This window comes from Equus caballus, chromosome 2 (genome assembly GCF_041296265.1).
Source record: "Equus caballus isolate H_3958 breed thoroughbred chromosome 2, TB-T2T, whole genome shotgun sequence".
Taxonomy (NCBI): domain Eukaryota; kingdom Metazoa; phylum Chordata; class Mammalia; order Perissodactyla; family Equidae; genus Equus; species Equus caballus.
Genome location: NC_091685.1, coordinates 52440823 through 52458047, shown reverse-complemented (window position 1 = coordinate 52458047; position 17225 = coordinate 52440823). Strand labels below are relative to the sequence as shown.

Genomic DNA, 17225 nt, shown 5'->3' with positions numbered 1-17225 from the left:
GGAACGTGGGTAGGCATTGGACAACTACTGTGAATGGGGGTGTTATTAAAAACTGAGATGTATGCAATAAGATAACTGAGAGGTAGTAATTTGTGTACTTAGTTAAAACTAGAATGTGTGGTAGGAACTTTCCCATCTTTTAAATCTTTTTTACTGGTGGTTGAGTCAAGGATATGAACCTGGGAAAAATCTTATCTTGTTTTTCTCCTTAATGATAATTTAACATAGCTCATCTCATAGTTATATTCTCTCATCACTATACATATTCCTATCTTTTATTTCCATGTCTGAGGATTTTACTGAGATTCCAACATGATAGGTCCAAAAACTGTCAAGAAACCAAACTCATAGGCTTTTCAAAATTCATTCATTCATTCATTCAATCATATTCACTCATTCAAAGTCTCATTGACAGCAAAAAAGTTTGATTTTCTGTCTTTCCATCCTTTCTTCCGTGTAGTTGTATGTTATGTATAGTTGCTGTACATTGTGCTATAGTTATGTATAAGTCTTTAATTAAGGACCTAAAGATTATACTATACGATTCTTCAAACTTTCTATTTAAAATAATCCTTTTTATTGATAGAATTGTGGGTTTTAAACAAAGCATCTTAATTGAATGACACTTGATATATTTATGAAATACTTTCTAGCACTTTGAAAGAACAATTATTCTAGCTACCTACCACATAGTACACCATAAAGGTTCCGGGATAATCCCAGCTCGACATTCTTATATGTAATTTGAGAGGTCACTGCTGTTTTATTCACCCCTGTATCACTGGTGCCTAATACAGTGCCTGGTGCATGGTTGAGTCTTAATAAGTATTGATTCAGTGAAACTTATAGTAGATAAGATAGATAAGTAGAATAGAAAGCAGAGCATAATAGATGCCAAGGAAAATGTGGTAGGTTCATGGAAGCAGGAGATGACATTGAGTTGGGGAAATGGAGAAAGGTTTCTTTGAGGAAGTAATGCTGATAACGGATCCTGGAAAATAGATAAGTTTTGAGTAGATTGAGTTGTGTGCACGGTGAGATCCAGATGTAGAGAGAAGCTGAAAGAAGAGACAGTGAAGTTGGATCGCATGGCACTTGTATGGAAATGTAGGGGTATAGTCAGTATAGACATTAAGGAGCTGTTGGAGCAGAGCCCAGAGATTGCTGGGGTCTTGAATTTGCCAGGTTGAGGAGTATGTATGTGGTCCGGGGCCATGGGGAATAATTGAAGATGGTTTGAAAAGTGGACTAGTATGATTCTGACTGTGCTTTAGAAAGATGAATTTTACAGTGGTCATAAAATGAATTAGAGGGAAAAATACTGGAAGCTGGGAGGATAGATTATTGTAATAGTGTGAAAAAGTGAGGACATGAACCAGGGCATTGGCCTTAAAGATCAAAAGGAGGAAATGGACTTCAGATGAAGAAGCAGAATCTGCTGGACTTGGCAGCTAATGGGATATGGAAGTGAGGAGGAAGAGAGGAGTCACAGGTGACTCAGGTTTCAAGTTGGGTGAATAAATGATGGTAACTGGTAAGGAACACCGAGGGCAGGGATTTGGGGAGAGATGTCGTAGTTCAGAAAGGTTAAATCCTGAGATATTTTTCAGAATCCATTCTGTACAAGCAGTTTCTTCAATTCGGATTCTTCATGGAGCTCTCTCCATGTCCTCTTTGAGCTCTGTAGTAACGTCACACGGTAGCTGACTCCAAGAGGGGGGTATTAAGGACACAGCTGAAGGACTGCTGCCAGATTTGCGGAATTCCCTTCCTGTCTTAGGTGACAGCTGTGTTTCCGCTTTTCAAGGGCACTATAGTCTCAAGTACAGTAGGACCATAAATATGCTTCAGTTTTGCTGAGAAAGTTTTCATCTGTCCGCGTGCTTATGTTTCTCCAGCCCGGAGAATTTTTTCCCTTATAAGCATTTTGTTTCATCTGCTTACCATCTTTAAAGTTTTGACAATGTAATTTTTGTTTTGCAGTTAGTAATGATTTAATTCTTGTACTGCTGTCTAAAAGAGGCCCCATGCCCTTGATCTGTGACGCTCCCAGAGTGAAGCCTCTTAGCATGTGGGTTCCTCATGTTGCCACTTCACTCTTGGCACCCTGATCTGTGTTTCTAGTGGCCTTGCAGAAGTTGTTTGTGTCCCAGGAATTTCAATAGAAGCTGTGGAGTTGATCTGTGACATGTAATTTACATTGGTATTAACAGTGGAAGTCAGTGGCTAATGAGTAATTCATTTCTCAGCCCCACCCATAATTTGAATAATCAAAATACTGTCTCATGGCCTTTGTGAAAGTAGTCAGAGTATGAAAATACATTCTAATGTTTTCTGAGTCCTCCCTCTTTAAAAATGCATCTGTAAAAATGACACTGTACAGCAGTATTTCTTAAGCTTATTTGACCACAGAACACTTTAAAAGTTGTAATGTAGCAGAAGACCATGAGGTAGCCATGAAATATAGTAGTGCTCAGACTGAAGCTAAGAATTAAAAAATAGTCTCAGACAAATTAATTGTAAGAAGGGGTCAGCATTTGATTCGCTCTTTAAAACTTTGTAACAGAATGACCTAAATTTGAGGATTCAACCATTTTATTACTAGTAAAATTACACATTCATATATTTAAAATCTAAGACAAGCTCCCCAACTTAGACCAGTAATTCTCAATTAGACCACAAATACCAATGATAGGGTTAGTTGGTAAATGCTGCCTATATATTGATGTTCAGTCATACCATCTCCTCCTGCATCAGCCCATCATTTATGCAGCTTTCTTGAATGTGGCACAGCATTTATGAATAATAAGATATTGACACATAATAATCAGAACAACTATATAAATGTGTTTTGGTGTTTTCTTTGTACAGTCATGGGTCGCTTAACCACAGGGATACGTTTTGAGAAATGCACCACTAGGCGATTCTGTTACATGAACATCATAGAGTACACTTAGACAAACCTAGATGGTTTAGCTTATTACACACCTAGGCCATGTGGTACTAATCTTATGGGACCGCCGTCGTATATGTGGTCTGTTGTTAACTGAAATGTTGTTATGCGGTGCAAGACTGTATATGAAAACTAGATATCATCCAATATCTAGATTGGATTGTGTATAAGGGTTCTTCAGAGAAACAGAACCAACAGGATATATATAGATATATTAGAGGAGATTATTATAGGAATTAGCTCAGTTGGAATTAGGTAGAACTTCCATGATCTTCCTGCTGTCTGCAAGCTGGAGAACCAGGAAAGCTGGTGGTGTAATTCAGAGTCTGAAGGCCTGAGAATCGAGGGGCCACTGGTGTAAGTCTGGTCTAGGTTTGAATCCGAAAGCCCAAGAGCCAGGAGCTCCGATAGAAGGCAGGTGGGCAGCAGAAGATGGATGTCTTAGCTCAAACAGAAAGAGCGAATTTTCCCTTCCTCTGCCTTTTTGTTCTGTTAAGGCCCTCAACAGATTGGATGATGCCTGCTCACATTGGTGAAGATCTTCTTTACTCAGTCTGCTGATTGAAATGCTAATCTCTTGAGGAGACATCCTCACAGACATACCCAGAACTAATGCTTCACTAGCGAATTGGGCATCCCTTAGCCTAGTCAAGTTGACATAGAAAATTAACCATCACAGATTGCCTTGAACCCCTAATTCCATGTCCTTAAGCCTAGCTAAGATTTCCTATGTCAAAGGATTTACATTGTCAAAACACCCCTCTTTCTCCCAAGTCAACTGGAGTACAACACTTGGACACTTCTCCTGTTTCCATAGGACAACCACTCCATGTATGCCATGATTTCTGGAAGAAAACTTGGACAGTCTTAGGGAAGGGTCACATTCCACTTGTGTGGCCTTCACCATGTAGCTGCTAATTCCTTCCATCCTTCCATCATTCCTCCCTTGTCATTCTTTCTCCAGATAAATGAATCTTCCCCATCTCTCACCCTGTGGGTCTCACCTCTACTCCAAGGATTTATCAAGATATTTTTCTAAAGAAATATGAGCTCTCTCAAATGAATTTCTGATGAGTAAAATTATTTCCAAATTGAATTTTAGAAGAAAGAAATAACACTAGCAACTGTTTTAATTTTGATAAATCTACTAAGCTGTCATGGCATAATTGTGCCCCAGGGAACTGCAATATTTGTCTTTGTTCAAAGTTCTAATAATCTTGGGGCAATGTCTTAAAAATGCCACTCTGGAAGAAAACCGGTGTATAATTTGGCAAGTCTACTCTGTTGTTTCCCTTTTTTGTTTTTTTATTTTTATATAATTTCGAACTTACAGAAGAGTTGCAAGACTGTATAAGACACTTCTGTGTACCCTTCACCCAGATTCTCTAGTTGTTTATGTTTTGCCCTATTTGCTTTATCATTTTCTTTTTCTATATATATTGCATATAAGTAATAATGCATATTATTTTTTCTCAACCGTCTAAGTTGGAGACGTTTTCACTAAATATTTCAGAGTATGTTTTCTAACAAGAATATTCTTTTACGCTATTGTAACACATTTATCAAAATCAGGAAATTTTATGATACAATACTATTATCTAACAATGCATAGTCAGGTTTTGTCAATCGTCCCATAAATGTCCTTTATAGTTATTTTTTCCCTCTGATCAAGGATCTAACCCAGGATTACATATTGTACATACCTGTCATGTCTTTTTAGTCTCCTTTAAATCCAGAATAGTTTGTTAGTGTTTATTTTTCTTGACATATATTTTGGAAGAATACAGGCCAGTTATTTAGTAGACTGTCTTTCCTGAATAGATTCAAGTTAGGCACTTTGGGCAGGAATACCACAGGTGTTGATGTTGAGACCTTGTTTGGTTTTCCAAACAACAGTCAATTCTTTCCTCTTACACCAGCTGGGGGTCCTACAATCCAGTTCAGTTCTGACTGTAACTACCTGGGGTCAGCGCAGACCCCACGGGCTAAGGACTCAGTCCCACAAGATTGCCCCCACTTCAGACACCAGCCACAAATGGAGTCCCCAGGCTACCTGCACTTATGCCCAGCTGATTGAAAATTCAGGGGTTCCCCCCTCAAGTTCAGTTATTTGCTAGAATCACTCACAGAATTCAAGAGAGTGCTATATTTACAATTACAGTTTTATTATAAAGGAAACACTTCAGGAACAGCCAAATGGAAGAGATGTATAAGGTGAGGAATGGGATGTGGGGGACACAGAACTTACATGCCCTTTGCGGCGTCATCCTAGCACATAGATATCTTCACCAACCTGGTCGCCAGTGCCCACTTCCGTCTCTGGAGGTCGGGGGTGGGTCTGAGAGTTCTAACCCTCCAGTCAATTGGTTGGTTTTTCTGGCAGCCAGCCCCCATCTTGAAGCTATCTGGGGCTCAATTACCCATGAACCATCTCATTCGCATGAACTAAGTTGTGCTTGAAAGGGGCTTGTTAGGAATATCAAAATATTCTCCTATCAACTCAGGAAATTTTAAGGGTTTTAGAAGCTCTGTGCCAGGAACCAGGGATAAAGACCAAATATATTTTTTATTATACCACAGACGTTCTCAGTGTATGTTATCAGGAAGCATGTGATATTAGTTTATCCCAGTACTGATGGTGTTAAATTTGATAACTTGGTTACAGTGGTGTCCACCGGGTTTCTCCACTATAAGGGTACAGTTTCTGATTGTAAATAATAAGTAGCCAGCCCTGGTGGTCTAGTGGTTAAAATTTAGCATTCTCACCGCCGTAGCCCAGGTTCACTTCCTGGTCAGGGAACCATACCACCCGTCTGTAGATTGTCATACTGTGGCAGCTGCATGTTGCTGTGATGCTGAAAGCTGTGCCACTGGTATTTCAAATACCAGCAGTCACCCATGGTGGACAGGTTTCACTGGAGCTTCCAGACTAACACAGACTAGGAAGAAGGACCTGGCCACCCACTTCCAAAAAAATGGCCACGAAAACCCTGTGAATAGCAGTGCAGCATTGTTTGATACAGTGCTGGTAGGTGAGAGGATGGAGCAAAAAGACCCAGCAGGGTTCCGCTCTGCTTTACACAGGGTGACTAGGAGTCAGAGAGACTTGATGGCACTAAAAACAACAAATTAGAAGTATCTTATGGGGAGATACTTTGATATTATGTAAATATCCTATCCCTCATCAACCTACATTTACCAGTTTTGGCATCCAGTGATTTTCTAATGCCATCATACCTTCTATATTTATTGGTTGGCATTCTAATGTGAGGAAGAGTTTTGTCTTTTTTATTCATTCATTCATTCATGTATATCACTGAGGACTCATGGATTTTCATTTTGTTTATAAGTTATGATCTGTTATTATCTTTATTTATTTGGCTTCTCAAATTATATCAGATTTGCAGACTCCCATGTATTTTTGATATGCCCCCGTCACTACAATTTTCTTGCTTTCTGGTGGGGCTGAAAGTTCTTACTGCCTTAACAAGATGTTCCAGGCTATCTTAGACTTTCCCTGCCCTAGCCCTAGAATGTTTCCTTTTTCCAAGGAGCCTTGCTTCCAAGGAAAGGATGGTATTTAGAAACCAAGGTCTGGCCACTAGGTGAGCTCATTGCTTCTGATATGTGCTCATTGCTAATATGTTAGCAGACAGAGCTAGGAAAAAAATAAACAAATATACACACATACTATATTTTATTTATTTCTATACCTATCTACTTATTATATTAAAAACAATGAATTCTTACTGATACCTCCAATTTCAATCCACATCTCAAGGTACATTTTTTTTTTTCTGCTTCTTTTTTCTGTTAGGTGTTTCCTTCTCCAAAAGTGAAGAACTAGGCTTCCTTACTTTTTAAGCATATGCTCAAGCCAAGTTCTAACCTCTTCACTCCTTTCTGCAGGTTCCAGTATCTTTCCCTTTAGGCTGAAGAACTTCCATTAGCACTTTGTGTAGTGTGGGTATGGTGCTGACAAATTCTCTCATTTTTAGTTTATCTGAAAATGCCTTTATTTTGCCTGTATTCTTCAAAGATATTAGTTAATAGTAGTTTCTTTCAACACTTTAAAAGAGTTTTCCCACATTTTTCCGGTCTTCATTTTTCTCATGAGAAGTCAGCTATACTTTGTGTTTGCACCTCCTGTGGTGCTGTATTTCATTTTCACACCATGTGTATAAGTTTAAGGTTTTCAACAACTTTGAGAAATTTTTGGTTTAATTTTAAATATTTTATTTTTAATTGTATTTATTTAATTTTAAATATTTTCTGCTCCATTCTCTTTCTTCTTTTTGGGACTTCAATTACGTATATGTTAGATCACTTGATATTGTCCCAGAAAACACTGAGGCTCTGTTAACTTTTTATAGGTTTTTTCTTTTTCCCCTCTGAGTTCTTCTGATTAGATACTTTCTGTTGATCTATGTTCAGGTTCACAGACCCTTCAATGAACTTTTCATTTTAGACATTATACTTTTCAATTCTAGAATTTCCATGTGGCTTTATTTTTCTTTATAGTTTTTTCTTTCTTTGCTGAGATTCCTTATCAGTTCATTATTACCATATTTTCTTCTAAGTCCTTAAATACATTTATAGTAGCTGCTTTAAAATCTTTGTCTGTTAATTCCAACATCTGAATCATCTTGGGACCCATTTTTATTGACTAGTTTTTCTCTTCATTATGGGTTGCAATTTCCTGTTTCTTCATGTGTCTTGATTTTTGATTTCATACTGGACATTGTGGATGTTTCATTGCAGGGCTTTTGGATCATTTTGTCTTCCTTTAAAATAAGGCTGACATTTGTTCTTGCAGTTGAGAGATCTTTGGTCTTGTTGGCCTTGGTATTATTATTTGTTAGGGTGGATGTATTTTACTTTTGCATTTAATCTTAGGGAGTGCCCCCTGAATCTAGGATATGGTTCTGTGTCTCAACTGAATGCCTGAGGTGCTTAGTAAGATCTCTCCTCTGGCTAGACTGGAAGTCCAGTGTCTCTAAACATTTCCCAAACTGGTGTCCCCGTTCTGATTTCAGACTTCAACAGGTCATTTTTGCAAGGGCAGAGTCTTGCTCTGTACGTGTCTGAAGTGAGTAGCTGCTCAGTCTTCTGCCACTCCTCCTTTAAACCCCTTTCCCCAACCCCCCAAGACAGCCTCTCTTATCAGGTACTTTGCCTTTCAAATTCCAGCCCCTTTAGAAGTCTCGAATTTCTTTCACTTCCATTTGGAACTGTTGTTCCACTTGGATGCTGCCTGCCTTCTCCCCAGCAGGAAAATGCCCCCAGGAAGAAAGCCGGAGTGTTGCATGGCAATCGTGCATTTCAGCTCTCCACTGTCTAGTAAAGCAGTAGGGCAAGTCTGGTACCAGTTGCTTTATCATGGCAAGTGGAGATCCAAGGCTTGTGTTTTTTTTACACTGACATGTTCTCATAAACAATAAAAGGAATAATCACAATAACAGTAGTGCTCCATTTTTTTTAAGGTGTTTCTTGGACCTAATGGGGTTAGAACATCTCTCTGCGTATTGCCTCTGCAGTGAGTGCATTGTTAAAGGAAAATATTTTGAGATGCCAAAATTCACCTAAAGTGAATTTGAAGCATATGTTACTCCCGCCTCCTTCAATGAAGAGTGCAATCCAGGCTGCTGTTGATTTTAAACTTCTACTATGCACAAAAATGTTGTGATAGTCCTGCTAATTTCAGTCTGTCAAACTCTATTGCTGTGATTAGATAGTTGGGTTTAATCGTCTTCATAAATTGGTCTTGTAATTCAAATATTCATTAACAAAATAATTGCTGAAGGTGCATTTTTATTCATATTTTGATTATTAGCTTGTAGAATAATTTACTCTATAAGTTAATAAATTTCTACTTCTTTAATTCATCAATATCAGAATTGCTTTTGATACTTTGCATACTAAAGGATGTTATTTAGGAACTATTTCTTAGAAACATTCAGCCCAGGTTTTCTCTGTGTCTCAATATAACTTGGAGTATGTTTGCAGAAAAAGCAAAAATGCGGTAGCGTTTATTTATAATATAAAATATTTAAACTGATTTTCCACCATTTTATAATTTTTCTTTTGCAGTTGTCCTTAATGTCGGGTTTGGCCCTCTCAGGGGAAAATTGGCCTCATTTCTGACCCCAATTGATGGAATCTAGTATAGTCATTTACTTCATTCACAGCTTTGGCTTTGCATGACTTTAGACTAATTTAAAAAAAAAAAATAGAAATGACCTTCAAAGATGAGGATTTTCCAGTGTAGTGATTCCATATTCTCTGAAGGGAATTCCTACAGCAGAGTTTTGAGAGCAGTGATGCTATCATTAGGTTAAACATGTAACTTCCCAAGGCTGTTGCTTTGAAGGAACAACACTCATTCAAATGTTTATGTTCTGGCTTGTTTTTTCCATTCTAATCTTTCCTCATATAGTGGTTATCTGTCCATTTCCTTTAGTATGTTTTCCCCCTACCTACAAGATTTAATTTAAACTATAATAAAGTAAAAATGATCACAGTTGATAACTATGATATCACTTGTTGATGAATTCTTTCATTTATTTACCAAATGCTGTTGAGTTCCTGTGCTAACATTGGGAATACAGTGATGAGCCCAAAAAAAGCCCCTCACAGAGTTTACAGCCTAAGTAACTTCAGTCTTCCCAATCTGGAGTTTAAGAGAAAATAGCCTGTGCCTTTCTTTAGCTCACATTTAGAATTTTTACACGTGTCAGAGTCCTTTGTAATTACTGGATGTGCATGATATACTTTATAAAAGGGAAAAGAGATTCAAAAGATTGAGTTGTTTACAGTCTGATTGAGGCCATGCAGCTTTTTTTACATATACAAAAAGAAAAAAGAAAAAAGATATAAATTCTTGTGAACACCTGAGATAGAACAGAATACTGAGGAATTATATAAACGACCATTACAAGGGAGTAAAGTCAATACTGGAAGTTTGTTTTGGAGGTGGTTGGTTTTATAGGAAAAGTTTCAGAGCAGAGATGCTTTCCTGTTGGATGGCACGGAAGAATCAGGTAGCGAGATGGGAACAGGCAAATTGTGTTACGGGGAGGAGAGTTGCCAGTTTTCCTGAATCTAAGTAAGGCTATCCAAATTGGTTAATATTTTGAATTTCCTTAATTTCTTTGAGTTTATTTCCTTTATATGTTTGAGTCTGTATTTTTTTGGTTCTCATAAACACTAGCTGCTAAAAAAACACTTAAATTTATCTTTGTCAAAGATGATACGTACTTACATTCAGCAGTGCCTTTTACAATGATAAAATTGTCATTCAGAGCAACAAGGTAAGTCAAAGGTTAGATTTCTCTAATCTTATAAATGGGAAAAATCAAATCAATCTTTGAGCAGGTCAGTCATTAAATTGAATTTCTTTTTCCCTACTAGGATCCTTGATTCAATGCAGAAGTGGACCAAATTACAGGCTACAAGACACAAAGTATTCTTTGTATGCCAATAAAGAATCATAGGGAAGAGGTAAGCCAATTTTCCATTTTATAAAAGGTTATTTGGAAACATTTCTCTTTTTGAAAAAAAATTTTTACTTTACTTTGCACATTTATGAAATAATCCTATAGTGATTAAGTTAACTATGAAGTGCTTAAATGTTCTGCTCGTTATTTTTTATTTGGACCTTAGTTACAAGGTTCAGTCCTGAAGGAGACTTGACTTTGACTCAGGAATAAACTTCAGACATTTTGCTTCCTTCCTGTCCTTCTCCCCCAGAACCTTATTCTCTCCTAAGATATATAATTGTGGTTGCAGTTGGAATCAATTTATTTCATGTTATATTTTAAGTGTCTGAATAATGCTCATTTCATAAATGGTTATCTAATTGCAATGGTCATAAGCCGATTCTTTTTGGATCCAAAATGAAGTTTTGAAAAAATGGAAATTGTAGCTAATTCCAAGTAAATTTCATTGTGAAGTTATAACAAGCAAATGAAAATATGTTGGTTTATATTTCACCTAACTAGAAGGTTTGGAGTCTGTTAGCACTGCTTTCCCTCTTCATTTATACTTATTTTAAAAAAATGGTTAATAAATTACCAATTAAACTGAATTTTTCAATTGAGTGTTCTCAACCCTGGCTGCACATTACAATTGACTGAAGAACTTCTAAAATATTACCAATTAAATTATAATCTCTAAGGGCAACGTCTGGATACTGATATATTTTTAAAGCTCCCCAAGTAAACTGTAGCAAGGGTTGAAAATCACTACTCTAAGTGAAAACAAATAGATTGAAAGAGCCCATATTGGTGTTTCTTTACCTTGGCTGCACAGTAGAATCACATGGGAAGTAGTCTGAAATTCTAATGCCCAGGCTTCACCTTAAATCAGAGTCTCTGGGGTTGGGACCCAAGCATGAGTATTTTAAAGCTCACGGTGATCACAGTGCAGCTAAGGTTGAGAACCCCTGCCAAGAAGACTAGAAACACTTTGATGCTTCTACTTGATTTACATTCGGATTCTGACATCTTTCCTTTCTCTCCTCCATCTGGTCTGTTACCAAGTCCCATTGATTTTTTTTTCCATTAGAGTGTTTCTCATTTCAGTTTCTTTCTTTTCATTCCTGCCGCCTGCACCAGAATTCAGATCTTGAAGCAATGCCTGAACTTTTAAAATATTCTTGTAAGGGGTTTCTATACTTGCAGTCAGTTCCCCTTCAGTCCACCCTGCATATGCCCTGGGAATTTTCCTAAAGCACAGCTTTCTAAATCAGTGCTCCTAAAATATTAATGTGCATATGAATCACATAGGGATTTTGTTAAAATGCAGATTCTGAATTCAGTAGGTCTAGGTGGGACCTGAGATTCTTTTCTAACAAGCATGAGGTTGATGCTGATACGCTGGGTCAATCACAATTTGATTAACAGGATCGAGAATCAGTCACTTCTCAATATCTAAAATAAGTTCTCAGTGCCTTAGAGTTGCCACAAGGTTTCTTAAGAGGATAGTTACTAAAAATTCCTGCACCTAAAACATGAATATCAGATTAATTATTAAGTTGATTAAGTCAATGTATGGACTAATGATGATAGTGCTATTAATTGGGTTGCCAGATATAGGAAATAAAAAATACATCCCATGTAACATTTAGGACCTAGTTATACTAAAAAATTATTTGTTGTTCATCTGAAATTAAGTTTGCTTAGAGGTCTTCTATTTTATCAGGCAGCCCTAGTTGTAAACCAAGGACTATGATTCTGTGCTCTTAAGAAGACAATGTTCAGCTTTTAGTTAGTATTTATGCTTTAAAATCATGGCCCAAAACACAACTTTGTACTGGCCAAGAGACTCAGTTTGAATCCTACTCTGATTAAAGTCCTCCTAAATAGTGCAAACAGTCTCAACCTGTGTCACTGTGTGTAGCTGGACCCAAGGCCCCTCTGCTGGCTACATGCCTTGTCCCCTCACTAGAGCTGTCATGCAGGGGGGCTGGAAACCTTTCACACAGCTGTAGGGCTGACTGAATATTTTGTGGGGCCTATTGAAAAATGAACATTCAGAACCCCTTATGCAGGAAGCAGGGGGAAATACGCAGTTAAAGGTAACAAAATAGGAAGCATTTTCCTTTAAAATATCTTATTACTTATAAAACATAACAGGACTGAAAAAGACATGAATAACATAAATTTACACATTACAAGGCAATCTTATCAGTCTTACTTTATATAACATATACAGTACATGACACTTTCTCAATATTATGTTTAAACAGATCATAAGATTTTTCTGTCTCACTTATGCAAATTCGTTTATTATGTCATGAAAATATATAAAGTTAGTAACTTTTATTTTAAATTGATACAGTTGAAAGAGGTATCTGTTATTTTTGGCAGATGCAAGATTGCAGATCACGTTCACTTATGCCGAGGAGAAGAGTCTGTGTTGGGGTAAACACTCGTGGAGCCGTGAAGAGTGTTTTATAGGCTATGACAACATTGGAGAGATTTCTGATAAATTATTTCAAAATACAAATTTTATTACACCTAGAGCTGATGATCCTTGTGGAAAAATTTTTCTAAGAAGATTTAAACCTTCAAACAAATCAATTTCATGCCATCTGAATTTAATTTTAAATGTAAATTTATACTTTGGCATTTCAGTGTTTCCTCTGACATTTCCCATAACTTATGGAGGGTGTATAAATAACTGAAAGTGTGCTCTGCATTTGCATATAATTCAAAATGCCTTTTTATTCATCTACCATTGTGTCTTTGGTTACATGGAATATTAATTTTCTACTTGTCTTTCTCATTAACACGTGGTTCTTCTGAAGGTTCATGTGAAAAAAGTGTTTTCTGCTGACTGCAATGATCTTTTAATTTTCTTTACTATTTCTGTTTGTGGATATTTACTTTGCAACATTGCAGCAGTTGTGAAACCAGAGATATTAAATCTTTCGAATAATTCTAACACTCTTCAATTCTCCCCGATATGATTTATTGCAATGCCCAGTATCCACTTTTATTTTGCAGGAATTTCTTGATCGAGTTTGCTGCCTGAGTACCGCAGTTCGTGTCCTTGCATTCGGGCTGGACAATTGTATTTGTGCAGATGCCACGGGGACAGGCTCCTGGGACAGACAGACCAGCCAGCCTGCAACCGCGGGTCCCGGCACACCCCCGTGCAGTGGCCCTCCTTTCTCCTAAGGCTGAACCTGCCGCTGCCTCTGCTACCACCACCACTTGGGGCCCTGCTGCCCTTGGAAACATCCCCATCAGCAGCCAATCTCCTGAACGGCAGGGCTCTGGAAACCTCCCAGGGGTTTTCGCCAGGGGATGCATTGTCAGGGGCTGCACCTTTCAGCCAGGAGAAGGAGAACTGAAGTACAGCGCTCCGGAGTCTGAAAAAAGGACTGGGGAGCAGTTGAGAGCCCCAGGGCACCCCGGCTGGTCTCTGGGGACTGGGGCACCAGCCCCTCCTATGGCATCTCCTTCAGGATCTGTGGGTCCCTGAGTTGTGGAAAGCCGCCCAGCCTTCTGAGCTGGGGGCCCGCAGGGTTAGCTCTGGTTGCTCTGGGCACTTGTGGGAGAGCAGGGTCAGAGCGGAGGGCAGCAGTTGGGGGCTGAATGATGGTGCCCACCCCTGCACACCCCGCGGTGGGCGAGGCCGCCCCTGCCTCCCTCTCCAAGGAGCCGACCACGAAGTCCGAGAAGCAGAGAGGGCAGATGGGGAGGGAATGGCAGTGGGGCTGCAGGGCACGCTCGGGTCAGCACTAACCGCTGGTGTAAAGGGACGAGTGGCCACTTCTGGCGGAACAACAGGCGGCGATGGAAGGCAGCGCTCAGGCCGTCAGCGGGCCTGCGGGGGACGCACTCACCGAGGACCAGCAGCACTTTCCGGCTAGGCGCCCGATGCGCACGGCAGAGCTCAGGGTCCGGCAGCGCCTCGCAGGCCCGCACCCCGGGCTCTGGCCGCGCCCGAGTACACGTGCGCCTCAGGCCCCGCCCACAGGAGCCCTGGCCACGCCCCTCGCTCAACCACTGCGCGTCCCGTGGACCCTGATGAGGTGATCTCAGGAGACCCTCAGCTGCTGCGGTTCCTGGTGAGTCCGCGGCGGCAGTGGGTGGCGTTGGGCCCAGGGAAGGGTAGGCGAGCTCCCGGGAGAAAAGCGGGGCCGCGGGGGGAGGCCGATGCGGGGCCCGGCGCAGGGGCCGAGGATGCGGGCGCCTTCCACGTGAACCCCGCTCCCCACCCACTGCGTCCCAACCCAGGTTCCCGCCTCCCCCGAACTTGGTGGAGCCCGCAGGCCATAGACTCTTAGGCAGCGTGGTGTCCCACCCTTAGACTCGCCGTAAGTGGCTTCGGGGTGGGGGCCCGGAGCAGCCTCGCAGGGGCGGGGATGAGGGGCAGTCTGGAGCCAACTCTGTGCAGGTGGTGCCAGGATCCTATGGATGCTGTGCACTCTGAGTTAATCAAGGGGCCTTGAAGTTCCCAGAACCAACTAGAACCCCTGGGGCCCCCTAGGATGCCAATGCCACAGGTGGGGGCGGGGGTAAGGCAAGGCCTCAATGGAAGACAGCCCCTCCAGCGCTGCAGTCCCCTTAGTGGGTGGAAGTCTCCATGGCTGGCCTTTGCAAAGCCTCGGGCCCTCAGGGCCTCCAGTCCTCACACCCACACCAGCCAGAGGAGGGAGCCCCCTGGACCCTGCTTCTCTCTGCACTGTGCCTCCTTAAATTCCCTGGGGAGGAAAAAAAAAGAAGCAAGCAGATTTTCCTTGGAGGAAAAACTGAGTGTTTAGGCTTCTTATTGAGAAACTGTTCATCAGCTAGGGTTTGGGCAAGTGGGGTTCTGGGATTCGGGGCAGGGGTGTGGGGACACTCCATCTTTGGTGGAGGTCCCCTCTGCACAGGTTTCTGGCTTCCTGTCTCAGACCAGCAAGGGGGTGGGATGTAGGCCATCTAGCTCAGACCCCCTGGAGGGGAGACAGATTGTGCCTCCCCTGATGCCCTGGATCCCCGCCCTATTGCTGGGTCCTCTGAGGCCCAGACACTGCTGGTCTGTGTTGCCCCTGCTCCACCCCAGGCTGAGTGAGGCCAGGCCCTCAGGCTCCAGCATGGCCCTGCAAGACCACTGCTGCACCCCTGCGGCTGTGCAGAGGAGGCTGCCCATCCTGGCCTGGCTGTTGGACTCTGAAGATGGACTTCATCACTGGACTTTCAGTGGGGCTCAAGGTCATTCCCCACGCGCTGGCCTGTGCTGAGGTGACCTGACTCCTGCCCCAGGTGAGATGTCTGCCCCTGCTGCTGGCCACATCCCCACCCTGACCCCACACTAGGCCTCATCACCTGCCCAGAAGCAGAGTAGAAATGCACAGTATCCCCTCCAGACAGCAGGGCACCCAGGGCTCCAGCCCCATGGGAACCAAGAAGCCTTGGTTTACAGTCTAGAGCATGTGACTGCCTTTGGGGAGACGCGCACCCTTATAACTTCTCTTGTCACACTTGTCACACACAGGTATCAGGGCAGTTCTGGGTTGTGTGATGGGGCCAGCAGGATGACTCACTGTAGCTTTAAGCATTATTTCTCAGACTCGCAGACTCACACAGAAACACGCAGGTCTTTGTGCTCCCACAGGTGGTACCTGTGGCCCCACTTGGGTGCGGGTAGAAAAGAGGTCCCCTCATCACAGCAGGTCACACTCATGGATGATCGAGGGTGAGTGGTTACCCTGCCTGTGTGCGCTGGTGTGCCCCAAGTACACAGTGGACACCGCAGACCCCTGTGCTCAGATATCTACACCAGGGGCACCATGGGTGTGCCTAGTGCCTCCTGGGTGCTCATCACTCTCTCCCCAACAGTGTGGCTTCTACTCTGCCTTCATGGGTGCTTCGTGTAGTTCTTCCTGGTCACCTTCTGGCATGTTACCCTGAGCCCGCCTATGCTGTGCTGCTGGCTTTCCTGTGGGCTGCATGCAGTTAGCCATGGGGTCCCTGTGCTTGGGTAAGACTCTCAGGCCTTCATTCCATGGTGGGGGAGGTGTGGTTCTGCTCTTCCCAGAGTACCGAGGCCCCTGCCTTCTGAGGATGGCCCTGCCCTCAGCATTTCCTTCTTTGCATTCCAAGGGCTATCCCTGTGTGCGTGTAGTAGGGGCAGGGGGACCCTCACCCCTCAGCCCTCCCCTATTCTGCTGAGAGGCCAGGACACTTGGAGAAGCTCCCAGAGCCTCAGACCCCAACCTCCCTTTCCTGCTCTCCAACGAGCCCAAACAGGGCATGTCATTCCAGTCCTCAGCCTCAGTCTCATCCACACTGCCTTTCCCCACCATGTCCACCCATGTCCTCTGGGACCAGGCAGAGCTCTGACCAACACAGTATTCCCTCTTGGCTGCCAGGGTTCCTGCTGGACTTCGTCTCCTGTGCCATCATTAAAGGTTTCACCTCTGCTGCTACCATCACCGTGGACTTCGGGCAGATCCAGGTAGGCTCACTGTTGGCACTGGGGCACCTGCAGGGTAGCAGGACCAAGGCCAGGTCCTGATATGTGTGTGTCAGTCGACCCCTTGCTTTCCAGAGCTGGAAGCACATGGTGCTCGCGTGAGTCTCCATCAATGAAAATGACCCTCAGGGGGGATGTTGGGTGAGGGTCAGATTGTGCAACAGGTAATCTGGAGGAGCGGTGATGACAACCCTGCTCTTGGTGGAGATTTCCCGCCAGTGCGCTTGGTTCCCGCACAGGGTGGTTTGTTCCGCTGCCTCTACTACCCACTCAGCCAGCAGCCTGCACAGCTCATGAGCAT

At 42.3% G+C, this 17225-nt stretch overlaps 1 long non-coding RNA gene across 3 annotated transcripts in view; it reads left to right on the top strand.

Moving 5' to 3' along the window:
- The window catches only part of LOC111772115 (uncharacterized), a 48839-nt gene that overhangs the window by 20740 nt on the left and 10874 nt on the right, over positions 1–17225 (top strand). For all 3 annotated transcript variants that reach the window (XR_011436598.1, XR_011436599.1, XR_011436600.1), the window contains exons 3-7: positions 10364–10453; positions 13462–14531; positions 15512–15711; positions 16288–16429; positions 16821–16906. This is a non-coding gene — a long non-coding RNA (uncharacterized lncRNA). The remainder of the gene's footprint in view (positions 1–10363; positions 10454–13461; positions 14532–15511; positions 15712–16287; positions 16430–16820; positions 16907–17225) is intronic.